Source organism: Dendrobates tinctorius, unplaced genomic scaffold, assembly GCF_039654945.1.
Source record: "Dendrobates tinctorius isolate UK_male_01 unplaced genomic scaffold, ASM3965494v1 ptg000036l, whole genome shotgun sequence".
NCBI classification, from domain to species: Eukaryota; Metazoa; Chordata; class Amphibia; order Anura; family Dendrobatidae; genus Dendrobates; species Dendrobates tinctorius.
In genome coordinates, this window is record NW_027361704.1 from 21,416,668 (window position 1) to 21,440,946 (window position 24,279).

Here is a 24,279-nt window from a genome sequence, read left to right on the forward strand (position 1 = left end):
AAGTCTCGTGCTGAAGGTAACCCGGGGAGAGAGATGAAATGTGCCATCTTAGAGAATCTGTCTACCACCACAAGGACGACGGTACAATCTGCAGACCTGGGTAGATCGGTAATGAAATCCATGGCAATGTGTTGCCAAGGGGACAATGGAACTGGAAGCGGATGCAGAAGACCGGAAGGCAACTGCCTAGGCACCAAGGTTTTAGCACAGGACGGACAGGAAGCGACAAAATCTCGGACATCCAGGGGAAGAGTCGGCCACCAGTAGTAGCGGGAGACAAGGACAAGTGTTTTTTTAAGGCCGACATGACCAGCAAGTTTGGAAGCATGCCCCCAGTGTAGGATCTGTCTTTGGTCCTTCTCTGCCACGAAAGTCTTACCACGTGGCGGCGAGACGAGAGAGAGAGGTGCCACCGTGATGAGCCTGGAGGGATCGAGATATGTGTGGGTTCCTCCTCCAAATCTGCAGAAAGGAAGGACCTGGACAAAGCGTCAGCCTTGAGGTTCTTGTTGCCGGGACGAAAGTGCAGATCAAAATCGAATCGGCCGAAGAACAGAGACCACCTGGCCTGCCGAGGATTGAGTCTGTGCCGATTGAAGGTAAGCCAGATTTTTATGGTCCGTGTAGATTGTAAATGGATGTAGGGCTCCCTCTAATAAGTACCTCCATTCCTCCAGAGCTAATTTGATGGCAAGCAGTTCCCGGTCTCCGATGGAATAGTTTCGCTCCGAAGTGGAGAAGGACTTGGAAAAGAAACCGCACGTAACAAGTCTACCAGAGGGAGATTTTTGAGACAGAACTGCTCCGGCCCCAGTTGCGGAAGCATCCACCTCGAGGATGAAAGGTTTATTGGCTTCTGGGCGATGGAGCACGGGTGCCGTGGCGAATGCGTGTTTCAGAGACAAGAAGGCGTTCTCGGCTTCAGGGGACCAGGCGTGCGGGTTAGCTCCCTTACGGATCAAAGAGGAGATAGGACCAGTCAAAGAGGAAAAATGAGGAATGAACTGCCGGTAGTAATTTGCGAAGCCAAGAAATCGCTGAATGGCTTTTACCCCATGGGGACGCGGCCAGTTAAGCACGGCAGATACTTTCTCCGGGTCCATGCATAAGCCTGAGTCGGAGATGACGTATCCTAGGAATGGAAGGGTGGACTGTTCAAAGGCGCATTTCTCCAGCTTAGCATATAGGCGATTCTCCCTTAGGCGTAACAGTACTCGACGGACATCTCTCCTGTGGGCGGGCAGATCGGGAGAGAAGACGAGGATATCATCCAGATATACGACCACACAGGAGTACAGAAGGTCTCGGAAAATGTCATTTACAAATTCCTGAAAGACTGCGGGGGCGTTGCCCAAACCGAATGGCATGACGAGATACTCGTAGTGCCCATCCCTGGTGTTAAAAGCAGTATTCCATTCATCTCCAGAGCGAATACGGATGAGATTGTAGGCTCCACGGAGATCCAGTTTGGTAAAGATTCGCGCCCCTCGCAGCCGGTCGAATAACTCGGGGATGAGAGGTAGGGGGTTATTTGTTCTTGATAGTGATTTCATTAAGACCCCGATAGTCGATACACGGGCAAAGGGACCCATCCTTCTTCTGGACAAAAAAGAAACCTGCTCCGGCAGGTGAAGATGACTTCCGGATAAAGCCCCTGGCCAAATTCTCCTGAACGTACTCAGTCATGGCTTGGGATTCGAGCGGACTCAAAGGATAGATTCGCCCCTGGGGCGGAGTTGAACCTGGAACAAACTCGATCGGGCAATCATATGGCCAGTGCGGTGGAAGAGTCTCTGCCTCCTTTTTGTCAAAGACGTCAGCAAAGGCCCAGTAGGCCGGGGGCAGATCCGCTGGACCCAAGTCAGGTAGCGAAGTCATGAGAGGTTGTACCGGAAGAAGACATTTAGTCTGGCAGAAACGACCCCAACGAAGAATGTCTCCAGAGCGCCAATCCAAGACGGGTTTGTGTATCCTCAACCATGGAAGACCCAGAAGCAAGGTGTGGGACAGTGACGGCAGCACGAAGAAGGCTATCTTCTCATGGTGCAGGACCCCGATCTGTAACTCCACCTCTTCGGTGACCAAAGTGACGGTCTCGCGCAGGGGAACACGGTCGACTGAAGCTAACTGCTGGGGAACCTCCAAGGACCTGACAGGTATCTGCAATCTTTTTACCGCCTCGAGTTGGATGAAGTTCCCTGCAGCCCCTGAGTCAATATAGGCCACCTCAGAAAAACGTTTGGATCCCAGGACAAACAAAACAGAGAGGGTCAAGGGTAGAGAGGTATCACAGACACCTAGGGAGGCCTCTCTTACCTGTCCTAGGCTGAGGCGTTTCCCGGCCTCACTGGACAGGAACGCAGAAGATGGGAGGCGCTGCCACAATAGAGACAAAGACCATGTGTAAGTCTCTCCTGGCAACGCAGCTCCGCTGGTCTGAGTCAGTCCACTTGCATGGGCTCCAAAGCTGACGCCACGGTGGTAGGTCGTGGGCGAGGAGGACTGCGTGGAGAAGGGGAAAAACGAGAAGGCCTTCTCTCCCTGGCGGCTTCGCGGGAGCGCTCCTGGAAACGCAGATCAATTCGCGTTGCCAGACAGATGAGGTCCTCCAAAGACGTGGGTGTGTCTCTCCCAGCCAACTCGTCTTTGATTCGAGCCGACAAGCCGCGCCAAAAAGCCCCCACTAGGGCCTCGTTGTTCCATCCAAGCTCGGAGGACACTGTACGGAACTGGATGGCATACTGCCCCACATAGAGAGCACCCTGGCGGAGGTTAAATAAGGACTCAGTGGCTGAGACCAGGCGACCGGGCTCATCGAAGACTCTACGAAAGGTCTCTAAGAAGGTCGCAAGCTGGGAGACTAACGGGTCGTCACGTTCCCACAAGAGATTTACCCAAGCCAGCGTCTCACCCTCCAAATGGGATACCACAAAGGCCACCTTGGCCCAGTCGGTAGGATACTGCAGGGGCGTCAACTCAAAATGCAGCTGGCATTGGCTAATGAACTGCCGCCTGAACAGGGGCAGCAGCAGCGGTCTGGAGAGCTAGTAGGGGTTTATCCACCGAGGCCATGTAATTCAGAATGTGGGCCTGGGTGTCGCGCTGCTGGGCAAGCTCCTGCTGGAGGCTGGAGATCTGAGAGGCAGTCCCTGGATCGGAGGTTTGCAAAGAGGAAAGACGGGACTCCATAGATTTGAGGAATGACATGATCCTCGCCTGATTTTCTCGGAGGAACAAAAGTTCCTTCTGGGTCGGGGTACCAGCGGGATCCATGGCCTGATTATTCTGTGATTTGAGACTTAGGTAGATCTCCTGGAGTGGACCCGCTGGACCGTGGCAAAGAACCTCCCACGGGCGAGCTGGCCAGGTGGACCACCCCCTATACAGGGAGTGTTTGGGGCAGGCCCCGCGGGTAACTATCACCACGGCAGCTGGTACCCAGAGAGAATACAGGAGAGCTGGCAAGGGGCCAGAGATGCTGGTGGTGGACCTCCCCAGAAACAAGAATACAGATGGCGGACAGGTCAGGAACACAGGCGAGACGGAGGGAAGCAGGCTCAAACTGGAGAACTCAGCCAGGGGACCAGGACAGACCGGAGCACGAGCTCAGACTTCCAGATCCTAGGAGAGAGGACAGTGGAGAAGACAGGTAAGCTACAGGCAGGGAGGCAACGGGGGTGCACACAGAGACAAGGGCCAGAATCACTTAGCAGGGCACAAGTGATAATCAGGCACCGCCAGCAGGAAGAGGCGGCCTGATATAGGGAGTCGTGGCAGGGACTTCCGGGTCATGACCCCTCCCAGCGCAAGGTGAGGAGAGCGTGTGGCCTCAGGAGGGGTAGAGAGCGTGCGTGCTGCGGACCACAGTGTGCGCGCGCGCGCCCACCGAGGAACAGGAAGCTGGACCGGGGCGCGCGCCTGACGGGACACAGGAGACCGGGCAGGAGCGGGCGCCGGGAACGAGAGACGGGGAAAGGAGGAGCGCGGAGAAGGCCGAGGCAGCCGGGACCGCGGTGTGGAGGCCGCCAGAGAGTGGGCAGACTGCGGCAGAAGAGAAGGTATTGGCGGAGGCTGCGGTGGCAGCAGCGTGACACAAAGGTGCTGAACATTGCTCCCAGCCGGGCTTTCTTGCTGTGTCCCTTGAGGTAGACATCATTCCTCGAAAAGTGTCCATGCAAAAACATTATCTTCGCAAAGTGTCTTTATATGTAAAACCAAGAAAGGGCACCTAAAGAGGTGCAACTTTTTACAATAAAAGTTTTTGGATTAATCAGTGTCTATGATCTCCACAGTTCCATTTCAAAAACAACGCTGCCAATCAAAACTGGGCAACATGATGAACAAAAAGGCAAAGGCACAACTGGTGCAACAAACCCTCCTGGGTAACAAGATTTAGTAAATTATTTCAATTGTGGTCCCCTCCTGGGGTTCTGGTAGCTGAACTGGAACTGTTCTCAGAGGTGGTATCTTCGTCCCATTGGCTACTTGCTAGCCGCATATACTCAATCTCCCATACAGAGGGATAGGGACTGGTGGGGCCCAGGGAAAGGGCCATGGATATTTCTACTGTCTGCGGGGATATGGGTCCCTCCAGTTCCATAGGAAGTTCAGGAGATGGTGCCGCAGCCTGAGGCCGCCAGCCAGGAACAACTTGATCATCTCCCCTATAGGCACTGCAGCCGGGGATCGTCGGCGAAGGTCAGTGGGCCCGTTCCTATCTGTGGGTTCCGCTCCCAAAACCAGGGTCAGACCGGGGGTAGCGATCATACCTGGCGTTTCCAGCCGCGGTTCCGGCTCCGGTTCCTGGTGGTAGATGGCAGCAGCCGCAACTCCCGGAGTGACTGGTGGAGTAGGCCGCAGTTGGATCCGTGCCGGGACCAGGCCGGTCTCAGCTGGGGTTGACGGTGGAGGCCGGTGCCACCGCGCCCGATCCAGGCAGAGACACGGTCCCGGTCCTCCATTCTGTTCCAGAGCCTTCATGTATCTCCTCCGGACGGGGCTCCCCCAATGACAATATCTGTTGTGAGGCGGTGGCAGACGCAGCTGAGGATGAATCAGCGGTCGCAACCTCCGCGTAGGCGGCCTAGGGGCGAGTGACTTCTCCCCTCCCTGTTCTTCTGTCTTCTCATCTGCTTTCATGATGGCATTCTGGCATTCTCCTTGCTCCGCTCTTCTGCTCGCCAGAGGCTTCATCTGCCCCTCCTTCTGGGGGCGGCGTCTTCTTCCAGCGCCTCCATACCAAGCCAGTATACGAACCCCTCGGGGGGGTGGGCCATGCATCGGTCACATAGTAATTCAGGCAGGGATGGCCCAAGACTCTTTGCGGTCTTTTCTTAGGACCTCCCATCTCTTCACGCCCTTCTTCTCCGCACCAGTGGCCATTTCTAATGTCCATTTTACAGTCTATTTAATTTGGTCTTCTGCACATTTTCAAAAGTTGTAAATCCAAGGCACACAGAACCCGATGGCATCGGGTCTCGTCATCCTGTTCGTGACGCCAAAATTGGGTCGCCCTCGCACACCCAGGGCAGCGGGGTACTCGGTACCGGGCCGGTGTCAAGGTGGGAATGTGTCACAGCAGCGGTGACCCGGTCCGTGGCCCTGGGCGCCCAATATCAATGGCGGTGATGTTAATGGTGTTAAAGTTTATTAGAATAGTTCGTGACGCCACCCGTGGTGTTTGGCAAGTAAGATGTTGAGCCAACGCTGCATGCAGATCCGCCGGGACTGATGGTGTGGTGCAGCAAAGATGGTGTAGCTCCCCACAGGTGGAGCTGTAGTCCCAGGGCAGTGTAGGTGCAATGGATGAGGAGAGGCGCAGAATGGTATGGAGGCTGGTACCCAGGTGTAGTGGTGCGGGAATAATTGGAGGACACCCGAGTATGCGGTTCCAAAGCTTTACTCACTGTTTGCAGTTCACTCCACTGCCTGCCTCCGTACTGTGTTCTCCAGGTCAGGGCTCCAGCCAACCTCCAGGCAGGATAGGATTCTCCCTTCCACACTCCGCCAACATGTACCTTACTGAACGACTCGTCCAATGCGCCTTTAGGTGCGAAGCACTCCAGCACTTGGTTACCCTGGAATGCCTCTCTCTAGGTGTTCCTAGTCTTTACTTGTATGACAGACAGCTGTAGCCTGCTTCGGGGACTCCTCACTGCGTCCCGGCTCTCTATTCAGTTGCTGTTGTGTCCCAAGTCTATGATGGGAGCAAGGCGTTAGCGGATCACTACTCCTCCAGTGTCTGTTGCCGGACATAAAGATCCAATCAACCTTGGGGACCGGCCCCGGCCTTTGTGCTCTCTGGACTGGAAGGGTTCTCTATCTTTCTTCAACCTGCTTCCCACCGTCCTTCTATTCTCCTTCATTCCGATCTGTTCTATCTCTCTTATGGAAGGTTAGGTTATCAATCTTATCAATCTCTTTTTCTGTCTTTCTCGTGCCAGCAGCCCAGATCACTGGGACCTGCTGCAGCATGTCCTTCAGACACCCATCTTCTCTCTTCTCTCTCCAACTAACCAACCAACTCCTCCATAACTCTCACTCTTCCCACTCTTTTATATCATCTCACTCCACCCGCCTCCCAGCACATCTCGTGTTACGAAGCAGGGTTCCACGAGAGGTGCTCTGCTAACCCCCAGCCTGAAGCTGTTAGGTGGCCCCACTGAACTATCCTGTGTGTGGAATGCAGGTGTGGAGCGTGGTCAGGCGTTCCCACCTTACCTGGATGGTGGGGCACTACACCTTAGGAGAAGGTGCAGTACCTCTATGGCGACTGAAGCCTCAGGGGCACCACACCCTCAAGTCTTAGATGGGAGTAGTGCATTTACAGCCCACTACTCCACTGGTGTCTGCTGCAGAACCATTAGCGTTCGTACAACCTCGGGGACCGGGAGCCGGCCTTTCGCTTAGAACTTCTAGGCAGGGTTCTTCCTCTAACCCACGTCCTCTGTGTTCCCTTTTACTCCTACGTTCCGTGCTTGTCCTTTCCCTTCTATGGAAGCTCAGGCTTCAGGTCAACGTCCTTCTCCTTCTTTTCTTTCCTTTCCCGTGCCAGCTGGCTCAGGTCACTGAGGCAGCTGCAGCACTTCTTCCATCCCTTCTTCCAGGGATCCCCACTCCTCCCGAGTGGCTTCCTTCCTCACTGACCTCCTGTCAGACTGACTTGTCATCCTAAACCATCCCACTCATATATATATTCTGAACTACACCCACCTCCCAGCACGTCTAGTGTTCCAAGCAGGAAACCACCAAAGGTGCTCTGCCTCTCTCTAAGCAAAGAGCCGCAATGTGGTTGTGCTGAACTACTCTATTGTGTGGGGTGCGAGTGTTGGAGTGTGGTCAGGAGCCTCCAACTTACCTGGATGGTCCTTAGTAAAAGGTGCAGTACCTCTGTGGCGACTGAGCTTCAGGGGCACCACATACCCCCCCGTTAAACACAGCACATCCGCGGGCTTCAAGGTAAGCAAAGTTGACAGCACAGGAACATGCAAATTTTTGCAATGCTGAATAAACTTTTCTTATACTAAACTTTCCAATATGAGAGGCACTCGCTCTTGAACGTTGCAAACAGTTATTGATTAACTACCTAAAATTCTAAGTCAAAAAGTGCAATTTTTGCATACCATACTTAATTCAAAGTGCTATTATCTGTTACTCACTATCACTTCAGTATTCTTCATCTTTCCATCTCTAGTACACATTTCTTTTCTCTCTCTAGTGAACATTTTCTACCTTCTCTCAAGTGACAACCGTGATGCCTGGTTCATCATATACTTTTTCAATTCTTTATTCAAATCTCTCATCTCTGTATCAAAACATTCCTAATTCTATATAAAAGCTATCATAAGACACATTATGAAATACTTCACGTTAAAACTTTCAACAATAATTCTTGTAAGTGCTGGACACCGCTCCCAGCCGGGATCTCTTGCAGTGCCCTTTGATTGGAGTCATGCTCCAATGAGGTAGACTTAATCTTCGCAATGTGTCCATATGTAAAACCAAGAGAGGGCACCTAAAGAGGTGCAACTATTTACAAATAAAAGTTTTTGGATCACTCCAAGTTCATGATCGCTAGTTCAATATGAAGGCTGCCAACAACACAGGGCAACACTGGGAAAGCAAAAGCTAACCATGATGGTCAAAAATAAAACAAGAGGCACAACGGTGCAAATAAACCCTCCTGGGTCACGAGAGTTAGTGCAAATTTTAGTGCTGGTCCCCTCCTGGGGTTCTGGAAGCTGTTGCTGGGGTACTGCTACCAGATGAAATACTTTGGGTGTCTTCATCCTGCTGGTTACTTGATAGTCGCATATACTCTGCCTCCTACAGGGAGAGATAGGGACTGGTCGGGGTAATTGAAAGGGCCATAGAAATGTCTACTGCCTGCGGGGACGGCATATCCGCCACCTCCGATGGCTCTTCTGCTGCCGTTGGAGACTCAGCCGGCGTTGTCACTGGTTCCTCGGGGTCAGACTCTTTGGTGTCCATCGGGACCTCGGCTGGCAGCACTGCAGCCTGAGGCTGCCGGCGGAGGTCAATTGGGCCATTCCTATCTGTGGGTTCCGTTCCCAAGACTAAGGTCAGGTCGGGGGCGGTGATCGTACCTTGTGCCTCCAGGCGAGGTTCCGGTCCCGGCACCGGGTAGTGGACAGTGGCAGCCGCAACTCTCAGAGTTGATGATGGGATGGGCCGCAGTTGAATCCGGGCAGGGGCAAGGTCGGCCTCGGCCGGGGTCATCGGTGGAGGCTGGTGCAACAGCGCCCGGCCCAGACGGAGACGCGGTCAATGCCCTCCGTTCTGCTCTAGAGCCCTCATATATCTCCTCTGGACGGGACTCACTGAATGGCAATATCGGTTGTAAGGTGGTGGCAGCCGCTGCAGAGGATGTATCAGCGGTCGCAGCCTTCGCAGGGGCGGCCTGGGGGTGAGTGACTTCTCCTCCCCCCGTTTTTCTGTCTTCTCTTCTCTTTTCATCATGGCGTTCTGGCGTTCTTCTCCCTCCTCTCTCGGCCCCTTTCTTGCCACTGGCTTCTGCCCCTCCTTCTGGGTGCAGTGTCTTCTTCCAGCTCCTCCATACCAAGCCAGTATACGAACCCCTCAGGGGGGGGCCATGTTGCTGTTACATAGTAATTCAGGCAGGGGAGGCCCAAGACTCTTCGCGGTCTTTTCCTAGGACCTCCCATCTCTTCACCCCCTTCTTCTCCACGCCAACGGCCATTTTTAATGTTCATTTCACAGTCTATCAAACTGGGTCTTCTGCACATTGTCACAAGATTTAAGTCCAACAAATCCCGGCCGCACAGAACCCGATGGCATCGGGTCTCGTCATCCTGTTGGTGACGCCAAGTTGGGTTGCCCTCCCAGGGCTGTGGGGTACTCGGTACCGGGCCGGTGTCAGTGGGACGTGTCACAGCACGGTAACCCGGACCGTGGCCCTGGGCGCCCAAGAAATTAGAAGTTGTGAATAATGAAATGTAGTTAGATGAATAGTTTGTGACGCCACCTGTGGTGTTCGGCAAGGGAGGCGTTAAGCCGACGCTGCATGCAGATCCTCCAGGACAGATGGTGTGGTGCAGCAATGATGGTATAGCCCTCCACAGGCAGCGCTGTTGTCCCAGAGCAGTATAGATGTGGAGACACTTAGGTGATGTAGTGTCTGGCGCAGGGGATGTAGCAGTGTCAGGCAGATGGACGCAGGAAGGAATAGAGGACACCAGGGCATGTAGTTCCAAAGCTATACTCACAGTCTGTAGTGCCCGCTTCTGTGCCGTGTTCTCCGGGTCAGGGACTCAGTCAACCTCCAGGCAAGATGGAAAGCTCCCTTCCACACTCTGCCAACTTATGTGCCTTTCCTGAATGTCTCCTCTATAGCACCTTTAATTGTGAAGATCTCCACTACCCTGTTACACTGGAGTTCCTCCTGACAGATGTTCCCAAGAACTCTACTTGCATGGCACACAGCTGTAGCCTGCTTCGGGGACTCTCTACTCCTAAGTCCCGGCTCTCTATCCTTATTGCTGTTGTGCCCTCAAGTCGTAGATGGGAGTAGTGCATTTACAGCCCACTACTCCACCAGTGTCTGCTGCAGAACCATTAGCGTTCGTACAACCTCGGGGACCGGGCCCCGGCCTTGCACTTAGAACTTCTAGGCAGGATTCTTCCTCTAACCCACGTCCTCTGTGTTCCCTTTTACTCCTACATTCCGTGCTTGTCCTTTCCCTTCTATGGAAGCTCAGGCTTCAGGTCAACGTCCTTCTCCTTCTTTCCTTTCCTTTCCTTTCCCGTGCCAGCTGGCTCAGGTCACTGAGGCAGCTGCAGCACTTCTTCTTCCAGGGATCCCCACTCCTCTCGAGTGGCTTCCTTCCTCACTGACCTCCTGTCAGACTGATTTGTCATTCTAAACCATCCCACTCATATATATATTCTGAACTCCACCCACCTCCCAGCACGTCTAGTGTTCCAAGCAGGGAACCACCAAAGGTGCTCTGCCTCTCTCTAAGCAAAGAGCCGCAATGTGGTTGTGGTGAACTACTCTATTGTGTGGGGTGCGAGTGTTGGAGCGTGGTCAAGAGCCTCCAACTTACCTGGATGGTGGGGCACCACACCTAAGGAGAAGGTGCAGTACCTCTGTGGCGACTGAGCCTCAGGGGCGCCACAGGAGCAGAACTGAGCTTATTACAGAGCTATGGGAGCAGGATCAAGCTTAATAGAGGGATATGGGAGCAGAACCGAGCTTACTACAGAGCTATGGGAGCAGTACCGAACTTACTACAGAGCTATGGGAGCAGAACCGAGCTTACTACAGAGATATAGGAGTGGGACTGAGCTTACTACAGAGCTATGGGCGCAGAACAGAGCTTACTAGAGAGATATGGGAGCAGAACCGAGCTTACTAGAGTGATATGGGAACAGCACCAAGCTTACTACAGCTCTATGGGAGCAGAATCAAGCTTACTACAAAAATAAGGGTGCAGAACCAAGCTTGCAACAGAGCTATGGAAGCAGAACCGAGATTACTACAGAGCTATGAGAACAGAACCAAGTTTACAAAAGAGCTATGGAAGCAGAACTGAGCTTACTACAGAGATATGGAAGCAGAACCGAGCTTACTAGAGAGATATGGGAGCAGAACCAAGCTTACTAGAGTGATATGGGAACATAACAAACCTTACTAAGGATCTGTGGGAGCAGAAACAAGCTTACTACAGAGCTATGGGAGCAGAGCCGAGCTTACTACAGAGCTATGGGAGCAGAACCGACTTACTGCAGAGATATGGGAGCAGAACCGAGCTTACTACAGACATATGGAAGCAGACCCGAGCTTATTACCGAGATATGGGAGCAGAACCAAGCTTACTATAGAGATATGGGGGAAGAACCGAGCTTACTACAGAGATAAGGGAACAGAACCGAGCTTGCTACAGTGATATCAGACCAGAACCCAGCTTATTACAGAGATATCAGTCCAGAACTGAGCCTATGGAGCGCCCACCAGGGCCGTGGGGAACTCGGTACCAGGCAGTTCTTAAAGGGGAAGTGTCACGATAGCGGTGACCTGGTCCGTGGCCCTGGGCATCCAATGAAAATGTTCAATAAAGTTTATAGTGGATGATTTAAAAGGAAATTAGTTCATGATGCTACCTGTGGTATTCGGCAAATAAGGTGTTAGCCGACCCGGCTTCAGAGTCCGATGGGGCTGATGGTGATGCAGTAGAGTTGTTACAGCTCTCCACAGGTAGAGCTAGGCCCCAGGGTAATTGTATGTGTAAGTGATGAGATGATGGTGGTTGTAGTGCAGGGCAGATGGTATAGCAAACAAATCTGAGGACACATCAGGGTTGTATTTCCTTTACCTTTACTAAATTTATAGAGGTGCCGATGGGAGCACTGGTTACAGGTGTCAATGAAGGTCCAGGCAGCCCGAAGCAACTTAGGATCCACTCAGCCAGGTGGCTTGGAGGCCTCCTTACTGCGCTGCTCTATTTGAGGTCCTTGCTGCCTAAAGCTCAGCTCAGTCCTCTGTTCCTCTCACTGTCTTTTAGAAAACGTTACTCGCGTGACAGGCAGCTTGAGCTTTTCACAGGAGTCGCTCCTCGTGGCATCTCCGGGCTCTATCCTGCTGCTATGCCTTCAGGTGTGTGATAGGGGCCAGAAGACCTGCAATCTGTCCTCCGGATTTAGCTGATGAGACTGTAGTGCTCTGCAGCCACAGACTCTGGTGTCCAGTTCTAGCACTGAGCTCTGGGATGAGCGTGGTCACTAGAGTTGAGCGAAACGGGTCGAAAAAATTCAAAAGTCGCCGACTTTTGGCAAAGTCGGGTTTCATGAAACGAAACCCGACCCTAGGATGAGGTCGGCCACGAGGTCGGCGACTTACGTGCCAAAGTCGCGTTTCAAAAGTTTGTTTTGCGCTCTTTTTCAGCCAATCAGGATCCACGGACACTGTGGGCAACGTGATGACCTAGGCACGGGTCACCACCATCTTTCAGAAGGGCATGCAAGTGATTGGCTTGCTTTGGTGGGCGTCACAGGGGGTATAAAAGGGCGTGCACGCCGACCGCCATCTTACTTCTGCCGATCTTAGTATAGGGAGAGGTTGCTGCTGATTCTGTAGGGAGAGCGTTAGGCAGGGAAGAAGACAAAAGAACTGCTTCTGCTGCTAGCGATTTGGCCTGCACAACACACAAGTCACTGTGCGTGCAGTGCAAGGGGAGGCTATATTGTGGTGTATCAGTGGTGTTGGTTGTTGGGCTGCCTTCTAAGGCTTCCTGACACGCTGGCATTGCTGTTTACCCACTGCTCCGCAAACTGCTTTTTTAAAAGCAATCCAATCTCCCTTATCCTCTAGTCACTTTTGTCACAGCTGTGCCATCGAGCGTGTCACATAGCGCTCAGATATCAGTGGGCCTCACACAATCCACAAGTGTCCAGTGTCCAAAAGTGTACGCAGAGATTCAATATCTCCATTATCCTCTCGTCACTTTGGTCACAGGCAGCTGTGCCATTGAGCGTGTCACATAGCGCTCAGATATCAGTGGGCCTCACACAATCTACAAGTGTCCAGTGTCCAAAAGTGTACGCAGAGATTCAAAATCTCCATTATCCTCTCGTCACTTTGGTCACAGGCAGCTGTGCCATCGAGCGTGTCACATAGCGCTCAGATATCAGTGGGCCTCACACAATCCACAAGTGTCCAGTGTCCAAAAGTGTACGCAGAGATTCAAAATCTCCATTATCCTCTCGTCACTTTGGTCACAGGCAGCTGTGCCATCGAGCGTGTCACATAGCGCTCAGATATCAGTGGGCCTCACACAATCTACAAGTGTCCAGTGTCCAAAAGTGTACGCAGAGATTCAAAATCTCCATTATCCTCTCGTCACTTTGGTCACAGGCAGCTGTGCCATCGAGCGTGTCACATAGCGCTCAGATATCAGTGGGCCTCACACAATCTACAAGTGTCCAGTGTCCAAAAGTGTACGCAGAGATTCAAAATCTCCATTATCCTCTCGTCACTTTGGTCACAGGCAGCTGTGCCATCGAGCGTGTCACATAGCGCTCAGCTATCAGTGGGCCTCACACAATCTACAAGTGTCCAGTGTCCAAAAGTGTACGCAGAGATTCAAAATCTCCATTATCCTCTCGTCACTTTGGTCACAGGCAGCTGTGCCATTGAGCGTGTCACATAGCGCTCAGATATCAGTGGGCCTCACACAATCCACAAGTGTCCAGTGTCCAAAAGTGTACGCAGAGATTCAAAATCTCCATTATCCTCTCGTCACTTTGGTCACAGGCAGCTGTGCCATCGAGCGTGTCACATAGCGCTCAGATATCAGTGGGCCTCACACAATCCAAAAGTGTCCACTGTCCACAAGTGTGTGCAGAAATTCTAAATCTCCCCTGTCCTATAGACACCTTGTACCTTGTTTTACATTACTATATAGTTTGTTGGATTTTATCTACATTTCTACCAAAAATGAGGAAGGCTGGTGGAAGAGGCCGTGGAATTGGGCGGGGGTTGGCAGCTGGTAATGATGGTGTTGGTGGTGGATCTGATGGTAGTGGCAAGAGCAAAATAGGACCGAATGCAGGAGGTGCTGACCCTGCGTCATCGTCTGGCTACATAAGGCCTCGAACGCTTAGTTTTCTAGGAGTTGGCAAACCGCTTTTAAAGGCAGAGCATCAGGAAAAAGTTTTGTCTTACATTGCTGACTCAGCCTCCAGCTCTATCGCCTCCTCTTCTTCAGTTGTAAAAAGTAAAAGCACTGAGTCGTCATTGGAGGCTCATGTTCATGAACCACACCTTTCCTTGTGTCCTTCACCCCAACCAAGATTGAAGGATGACGCAGGCCATACTACTGATTACTCCATGGAGCTGTTTTCACATACCATGCCTGGTTTATCAAGTCAAATGGTGAATTACCCAGGCCAAGATGAATCTGACATGGAGTGCACTGATTCACTAATAGGACTTTTATGGATCAAAACGTGCGCTGCCAGACCATCAATCCTCACAGGTGGTATATTTAATATATTTATTTCCCAACGCGTTTCGAGGTCATAAAACCTCTTCCTCAGGGGATGACATGTACAGGCAGGTAAAGACATTGCCGGTTTTATACATACATGGTTCAAATATTGGCGCCAAGAGTCACATGTTGGGGAAGGGATAAAGGTCAGAGATCATCAGTATAAATGTTTAAAAACTTAGTACATTCAAAAGAATTAATACATTTGGTGTGTTCACAGATAAAAAATAGAGAAGAGGAAGGAAGTGAAGAAAAATAAAGAAGAAATAAAGGAAAAAAGAAAAAAAAAAGAAAAAAAGAAAAAAAGAAAAAAAGAAGGAAGCGCTGCACGAACCCGTGGAAAAGGAACGAAAAAAAAGGTGTTAGCCACTGTGTGATCCGCTACTCCAAGTGAGCAGAGGAAAAGTTGCTGAGAGAGGAAGAAATGATTAAAAAAATATATTAAATAATAAAAGTGAATATTGTTGGAAGTGAATGTGTTAAAATCTTTATTAGTACATAAAATGCAGTTGAAATTGGATGAATAAAAATATATGAATAAAAAAATAAAAAATATAAAATATATATGAATGGAAATTGAATAAAAACGAGTCTGACCAAATATAAAATTAAAAGTTGGTAAAAATACAAAAGGTGAGGAATTAAAACCAGGATGGATGTCTGGTAAACTAATTGGAATCGCTGGAGAGAAGAACACTTCTATAGACGGTCCTGAGGGCAGAAGCACACAGAAGAGGAAGCAGATTCAGGGGGGGAAATATGCACGGGAGATCAGAAGGCGAAAGATCGGGTCCAGGAGAAGAAGGGAAAAGAAGCAGGAACAGCAGAGTCCCGCACCCTGAGAGTGTAAAACAAATAGAACAAGTGCAATAAAATTATATTAATATGCAAACAGTAATTTACACGCAATGAAACAACAGAGAATAAAACCAGGATTAGTAAAAGAGGCATGACAAGTTCAGAGAGCGGTGGCCAAAAGTTGAAGCATAAAAACGCAATCTTAAAAAATATTTGCACAAAAAAATATGTAAGAATAAACTTCATTAAACTCAATATCTATTTAATAAAATTATTCAGACAAGGGGATGAGCAGTAAAATTATTTTTATAGGAAGACTTCAGTGATTTCGTTAAGACCATTAGGTCTTAAAGTATTCAGCCTATAAATCCAAAAAACCTCCTTTCTGTTCAGTGACCCCATTCTATCAGTAATACTATTTGGAATGTGTTCAATGGGGCTAATTTTCAAACCATTTGGATTTTTGTTATGCTCAACTGTACAATGCCTAGAAAGACCATGTTTTAAAAACCCTTTTTTAATATTATGTCTGTGAGAGTTAATTCTCAAATGCAGTGGTTGGGTTGTCCTCCCCACATACTGCTTACCGCATTCGCACTCAATCAAATAAATCACAAAGTCAGTGGTGCAGGAAAGAAACTCCTTAATGGGGAAAACTTCATTTGTACTAGTTGATTTAAAATTCTTTTCTTTATGTGCGATACAAGTACAACATAGACAGTTCCTCTTGCCGCATTTAAAAATACCATAAAGAGGGGTATTAAAGATAGATAAAAATTTGCTACTACTTTTAACATTTTTTAACCGGCTAGGAGCCACTGTGCTCTTAATGGTGGGGGCTCTTCTAAAAGTCACGCCAGGTTTATTTGGGAGGAATTTCTGCAGTACGGGGTCATTCAGTAAAATGTGCCAGTTACTCCTCAGAATTTTCCTAATTTCTGTGTGCTCAGAGCAGAATTGCGTGATAAAATTAGTCATAAATTTATTGCTTTTGGGTTTAACCGTTTTAATGCCATTAATAAGGCTATCTTGAGATAGATTAATGCATTTGTTGAAGGCATTGGTAAGTAAATTAACAGGGTAATTTTTTTCGATAAATCTATTTTTTAATATTTCTGCCTGGTCCTTAAAAACTTTCGTGTCTGTGCAGTTTTTCCTTATTCTTCTATATTGATTAGTAGGGATGTTCCTCAGCCATTTCCCAAAATGACCACTACTAAAAGGGATATAGCTGTTTGTATCCACATTTTTAAAAAACGTTTTCGTTAGAATTCTATTATTCTCAATGTAGATAGTCAGATCTAAAAAATTAATATTTTCTTTGTCATAGATTGCTGATAAACTTAAACCCCAAATATTGTTGTTAATGTCTCGAATAAAATCACCAATATTATTACCAGTATTGTCCCATATGAAGAACAAATCATCTATATATCTTTTGTAAAAAATACAGTTATTGTGCCATCTAGATTTAAAAATATAAAATTCTTCAAATACCCCCATGAAAATATTAGCATAAGTGGGTGCTACTTTTGAACCCATCGCGGTCCCGAGTTGCTGGTGATATAAAATTCCATTGAAAGTAAAATAATTATTATTCAATATAAAATCCATACCCTTTAATAAAAAGCTTTTTTGTCCTTTGCTCAGTCTAACATCTTTCAATAGGACTTTATTAAAACAAGCTAAACCCAAATTGTGTGGGATGTTTGAATACAACGAAGAAACATCCATGGTTACCAGTATATACTGTGGCTTCCAATCAATATGTTGTAAAAATTGGATTAGTTGTGTAGAGTCTTTAATAAAACTTTTTAATATAGGGACATGAGAAACCATTATTCTGTCGATGTAATGAGATAAATTACTGGTTAGTGAATTAATGCCAGAGATAATAGGTCTCCCTGGAGGATTGACCAAACTTTTATGAATTTTTGGCAAGTGATAAAAAAAGGGGGTCCTTGGGTCCGTTACATGAAGGAATTTCAATTCATTTTTATCAAATATATTATTATTCTTTCCTTCTAAGATTAAATTGTCATAGGCAACTCTGGACCTGATTAGGGTATCAAAAGGGACTTTAATATAATATTTATCATCTGATAAAATATTAAGAGCTTCATTGCAATATTCATCTCTATTCTGGATTACGACCCCTCCACCCTTGTCAGCAGATCGAATTATTATTTCGGTATTAGATTTCAATGTTTTCAGAGCGATTTTTTCATTTTTAGTTAGATTACATTTATAACCATAAGTAGCTTTGGTGGAAAAAATCTCTTTGAATTTCCTTTGTACAACATCGCTGAAGACTTTTAGATAGTGGCCTCTGTCTTCCAATGGATAAAATTTAGATTTGATTGGGACATTTAGATGAAAGGAATCATAATCTACTTCACTATTAATTTGTGTATCTTCATTTGTACCATTACAAGTAGTGTTATTCATTTCTTTAATTGCAAAATGTCTTTTTAATGTAAGTTTTCTAATAAACAATTGGAGGTCTAAAAAAAGATCAAAATCGTTTGTTTTGTAAGTGGGGCAGAAATTCAATCCTTTTGAGAGGACTCTAATTTCATCAATAGTGAGAATATGAGAGGATAAATTAAAGATATTACTACCCTCAGAGGAACAATTATTTTTATCCTTTATTTTCCATTTATTTTGCCTTTCTTCTTTTCGGCCCCCTCTGCATCCTCTATAGAGCCCTTTCTTTTTCCAGTTCTTGGTGAAAAAAAGTTTTTTACCTGAGAGTTTTTTACTGTCTGCGGTAAAAAAGGAACCGTAGCAGTATTGTTAGTGTCTGAATTATCAATTAGGATCGTATTCCCATTGGAAGTATTGGAAACAATACCATTAGGGGCGGAATTGTGTTTGGATATATTTAAATCTATATCCTCGTGTATGGAAAGGTCCAATAGTGAATTGGGAGTGGACTCAGGAAATTCAATAAGTGCAGGTGAAGAGAGAGCTGCAGGAGTGGGTGTGATAATTTTATCATTGATAATGGTAGGATTAGTGGTATCTATTAAATTCTTCCTAGTGTCATTATCATTAAACTGTTTTATTTGTTTTTTGATACTTTCTAAATGTTTAATGGCTTCAATAAGTGGTGCAGTGGTTGCAGTGCTTTTTATGACAGGGGGTTTAGAAAAGATATTTTCCTTATTTCCAGTTGGTAGACCTTTGGATGGTAAAACCAAAGGTATAGGGGATTGTCCTAAAGTGATTTTATCATTTATTTTATCTTGTTCTGTCATATTAGTTGTTACTTCCAAACACTCGGTAATACATTTCTTTTCAACGGTTTTCGTCTTATTTCTATAGTCCTCTCTGTCTCTCTGTAATTTTTTAGATTTCTTTAGAATAGTTTCATGCTCCACTTGCATGACATGCGTTATAACGTTAGAGTTAATCTTCTTGTATTCTGGATGTTTATGGAAAGGGATAAGGTCTTTTGATAGACTCATAACCTTAAGAGCTGCCAGTTCAGCCAAAGACTCTACACAACTAATCCAATTTTTACAACATATTGATTGGAAGCCACAGTATATACTGGTAACCATGGATGTTTCTTCGTTGTATTCAAACATCCCACACAATTTGGGTTTAGCTTGTTTTAATAAAGTCCTATTGAAAGATGTTAGACTGAGCAAAGGACAAAAAAGCTTTTTATTAAAGGGTATGGATTTTATATTGAATAATAATTATTTTACTTTCAATGGAATTTTATATCACCAGCAACTCGGGACCGCGATGGGTTCAAAAGTAGCACCCACTTATGCTAATATTTTCATGGGGGTATTTGAAGAATTTTATATTTTTAAATCTAGATGGCACAATAACTGTATTTTTTACAAAAGATATATAGATGATTTGTTCTTCATATGGGACAATACTGGTAATAATATTGGTGATTTTATTCGAGACATTAACAACAATATTTGGGGTTTAAGTTTATCAGCAATCTATGACAAAGAAAATATTAATTTTTTAGATCTGACTATCTACATTGAGAATAATAGAATTCTAACGAAAACGTTTTTTAAAAATGTGGATACAAACAGCTATATCCCTTTTAGTAGTGGTCATTTTGGGAAATGGCTGAGGAACATCCCTACTAATCAATATAGAAGAATAAGGAAAAACTGCACAGACACGAAAGTTTTTAAGGACCAGGCAGAAATATTAAAAAATAGATTTATCGAAAAAAATTACCCTGTTAATTTACTTACCAATGCCTTCAACAAATGCATTAATCTATCTCAAGATAGCCTTATTAATGGCATTAAAACGGTTAAACCCAAAAGCAATAAATTTATGACTAATTTTATCACGCAATTCTGCTCTGAGCACACAGAAATTAGGAAAATTCTGAGGAGTAACTGGCACATTTTACTGAATGACCCCGTACTGCAGAAATTCCTCCCAAATAAACCTGGCGTGACTTTTAGAAGAGCCCCCACCATTAAGAGCACAGTGGCTCCTAGCCGGTTAAAAAATGTTAAAAGTAGTAGCAAATTTTTATCTATCTTTAATACCCCTCTTTATGGTATTTTTAAATGCGGCAAGAGGAACTGTCTATGTTGTACTTGTATCGCACATAAAGAAAAGAATTTTAAATCAACTAGTACAAATGAAGTTTTCCCCATTAAGGAGTTTCTTTCCTGCACCACTGACTTTGTGATTTATTTGATTGAGTGCGAATGCGGTAAGCAGTATGTGGGGAGGACAACCCAACCACTGCATTTGAGAATTAACTCTCACAGACATAATATTAAAAAAGGGTTTTTAAAACATGGTCTTTCTAGGCATTGTACAGTTGAGCATAACAAAAATCCAAATGGTTTGAAAATTAGCCCCATTGAACACATTCCAAATAGTATTACTGATAGAATGGGGTCACTGAACAGAAAGGAGGTTTTTTGGATTTATAGGCTGAATACTTTAAGACCTAATGGTCTTAACGAAATCACTGAAGTCTTCCTATAAAAATAATTTTACTGCTCATCCCCTTGTCTGAATAATTTTATTAAATAGATATTGAGTTTAATGAAGTTTATTCTTACATATTTTTTTGTGCAAATATTTTTTAAGATTGCGTTTTTATGCTTCAACTTTTGGCCACCGCTCTCTGAACTTGTCATGCCTCTTTTACTAATCCTGGTTTTATTCTCTGTTGTTTCATTGCGTGTAAATTACTGTTTGCATATTAATATAATTTTATTGCACTTGTTCTATTTGTTTTACACTCTCAGGGTGCGGGACTCTGCTGTTCCTGCTTCTTTTCCCTTCTTCTCCTGGACCCGATCTTTCGCCTTCTGATCTCCCGTGCATATTTCCCCCCCTGAATCTGCTTCCTCTTCTGTGTGCTTCTGCCCTCAGGACCGTCTATAGAAGTGTTCTTCTCTCCAGCGATTCCAATTAGTTTACCAGACATCCATCCTGGTTTTAATTCCTCACCTTTTGTATTTTTACCAACTTTTAATTTTATATTTGGTCAGACTCGTTTTTATTCAATTTCCATTCATATATATTTTATATTTTTTATTTTTTTATTCATATATTTTTATTCATCCAATTTCAACTGCATTTTATGTACTAATAAAGATTTTAACACATTCACTTCCAACAATATTCACTTTTATTATTTAATATATTTTTTTAATCATTTCTTCCTCTCTCAGCAACTTTTCCTCTGCTCACTTGGAGTAGCGGATCACACAGTGGCTAACACCTTTTTTTTCGTTCCTTTTCCACGGGTTCGTGCAGCGCTTCCTTCTTTTTTTCTTTTTTTCTTTTTTTCTTTTTTTTTTCTTTTTTCCTTTATTTCTTCTTTATTTTTCTTCACTTCCTTCCTCTTCTCTATTTTTTATCTGTGAACACACCAAATGTATTAATTCTTTTGAATGTACTAAGTTTTTAAACATTTATACTGATGATCTCTGACCTTTATCCCTTCCCCAACATGTGACTCTTGGCGCCAATATTTGAACCATGTATGTATAAAACCGGCAATGTCTTTACCTGCCTGTACATGTCATCCCCTGAGGAAGAGGTTTTATGACCTCGAAACGCGTTGGGAAATAAATATATTAAATATACCACCTGTGAGGATTGATGGTCTGGCAGCGCACGTTTTGATCCATAAAAGTCCTATTAGTGAATCTGAAGATTTATGGCCACAGCGTGGTCATTTGGATGTGCAGCAAGCTGACCGCATTTCTTTATGCCTGTTACTCTCCTGTATACGGTGAGTATATACTACTATTTGATATCTTGATTTTCTCAGATAAGACCCTATTGCGCTTTTTTCCTTGCAGTTCTAATTATGGAGTGCACTGATGCACAGCCGTTGATGGATGATTCTGCTGGTACATTCACTCAGAGCACTACATTGTCCTCGCAGTGTACAGAGCCAGATTTTGACCCTGATGAGACTCAGGTGCCCCTTCCCGCACACTATACCACCATACACGGTGACACAGAGAAAGGTGCACATGACATAGAAGAGGAGGTGATGGATGACCCAGTTGTTGACCCAGATTGGCATCCATTGGGGGAAGAGGGTGCTGCTTCCAATAGCTCAGATGAGGAGCATCCACAGCAGACATCGACATCGCAACAGCTGTTATCTGGCAGGCCCAGAGCACTCCAAAGACAGGTTCCAAACATCAAAAGAGTTGCTGGACAGCTTGTCCAGAGGGTCAAAAGATCACAGCGTGCTAGGCCGCAAAATGTCTGCCAAAGTAGGAAGAGTGCAGTGTGGCACTTTTTTGAACAAAATCCTCATGATCAGGCCAAGGTTATCTGTAAGAAGTGCGCAAAGACCTTTAGCCGTGGGAAAAATCTGAAAAATTTGAATACCAGTTGCATGCTTAGACATTTAACCAGCATGCACTTGCAAGCGTGGACACAACACCAAACCTCAAGTGCCACATGTGCAACTGATCACAACGAAGGTAGTCAGCAACGCTACATTGTTTCCCCCACTGTAAGCCCACCGGTTAGCACAGTAGTAAATGTTGAGGTGTCATTGCAAGGCCACAGCAGTCAGGGGATCCCACTGTTATATCAACGAAAGACTGATTCTAGGCCATCAGAAAGAACACCAACTCCATCACCATCATCAACCCTCTCTCAGTCCGCCCTGTCCACCGCTACTTCCACCATATGCAGCTCTCAAGTCCAGCTCACCCTCCCAGACACTATGAGTAGGTCAAGAAAGTACTCAGTCTCTCATCCGCGTACACTGGGTTTGAACGCCCACATTGCCAAACTAATCTCGTTTGAGATGATGCCCTTTCGGTTGGTGGAAAGCACAGCTTTCCGCGAACTCATGGCCTATGCAGTACCACGCTATGACCTACCCAGTCACCACTTCTTCTCTCGCAAAGCCATCCCAGCCCTCCACCATCATGTGAAAGACCGCATTGTCCATGCACTCAAGCAGTCAGTGAGCGGAAAGGTGCACCTCACAACTGATGCATGGTCCAGTCGGCATGGCCAGGGCCGTTACGTGTCCATCACTGCGCACTGGGTTAATGTGGTGGATGCAGGGTCCACAGGGGACAGCGATGGTGGGACAGTGCTGCCTAGCCCACGGTATAGGAAACAGTTGCCTGTAGGCGTTCGACCCTCCTCCTCCTCCTCCTCCTCCTCCAGAAGCGAAAGCTCGTCCACAGAGCGCAGTCGTACGAGCACTCCATCTGCAGCTGCCACTGTTGCACACGATGTGTCCCCCTATCGAGCAGCTAGTGGAAAGCGTCAGCAGGCTGTGTTGCAGATGATGTGTTTGGGCGACAGACACACCGCCGAGGTGCTGGCCGAGTACTTGAAGCGACAAACTGAGTCATGGCTGGGCAGTGTACATCTTGAGGCAGGCAAGGTAGTTAGTGATAACGGCCGTAATTTTGTGGCAGCCATAGCCCTTTCAAAACTCAGCCACATACCTTGCTTGGCTCACACCTTGAACCTGGTGGTGCAGTGCTTCCTCAAAAATTATCCGGAGTTAACAGCCCTGCTCCAGAAGGTGCGAAGACTGTGCGCGCACATCCGCCGGTCGCCTGTACACTCCGTTCGTATGCAGAAGCTGCAGCGATTGCTCCACCTTCCCAACCCCCGCCTCATTATCGACATTGCAACAAGGTGGAACTCCACCCTGCACATGGTGGAGCAGCTGTGCGAGCAGAGGCAGGCCATAATGCATTTGTGGGAGGATACACGGCCAGGCACTTTGAGAGCAGACATGGAGTTGACAGGCGTGCAGTGGTCGAAGCTGAAAGACCTTTGTAAAGTCCTTCAGTGTTTTGAGGAATGCACGCGGCTGGTAAGCGCAGACGACGCCATCCTAAGCATGAGCATCCCACTTATGCGTCTGCTCATGCAAACTTTGACGCACCTTAAGGAGCAGGCGTCTGCAGCCAACGTTGATGAGGAGGAAGAGGAGGAGGGAATCCTTGATGACATTCAGCCATTGTCTGCTCAGGGACCTCTCCTGGACGAAGTGGAGGAAGAAGAGGAGGAGGAGGATGATGGGGATGATTACTTAGGGGAGGAGGATGCATCTCGTGGGGCAAGTGAAAATGTTGGCGTGGCAAGGTCTGGTACAGGGTTTGTGCGTGACTTGAGGGATGTGGATTTGCCAGAAAGTGCTCCTCCACCCAGCACTCGCAGTGCATCATTGACACCGGGAACATTGGCCCACATGTCAGATTATGCCTTGCGGATCCTAAAAAGGGACCCCCGCATTGCCAAAATGATGAACGATGACGACTACTGGTTGGCCAGCATCCTGGATCCACGCTATAAAGGCAAATTACAAAACATCATGCCACAGGAGAACCTTGACCTAATATTGGCTAATAAACAAGCAACTCTGGTAAATCGGTTGCTTGAGGCATTCCCAGCACACAGCAGCGGTGATGGTTCTCACACGAGCCGTACGGGCCGG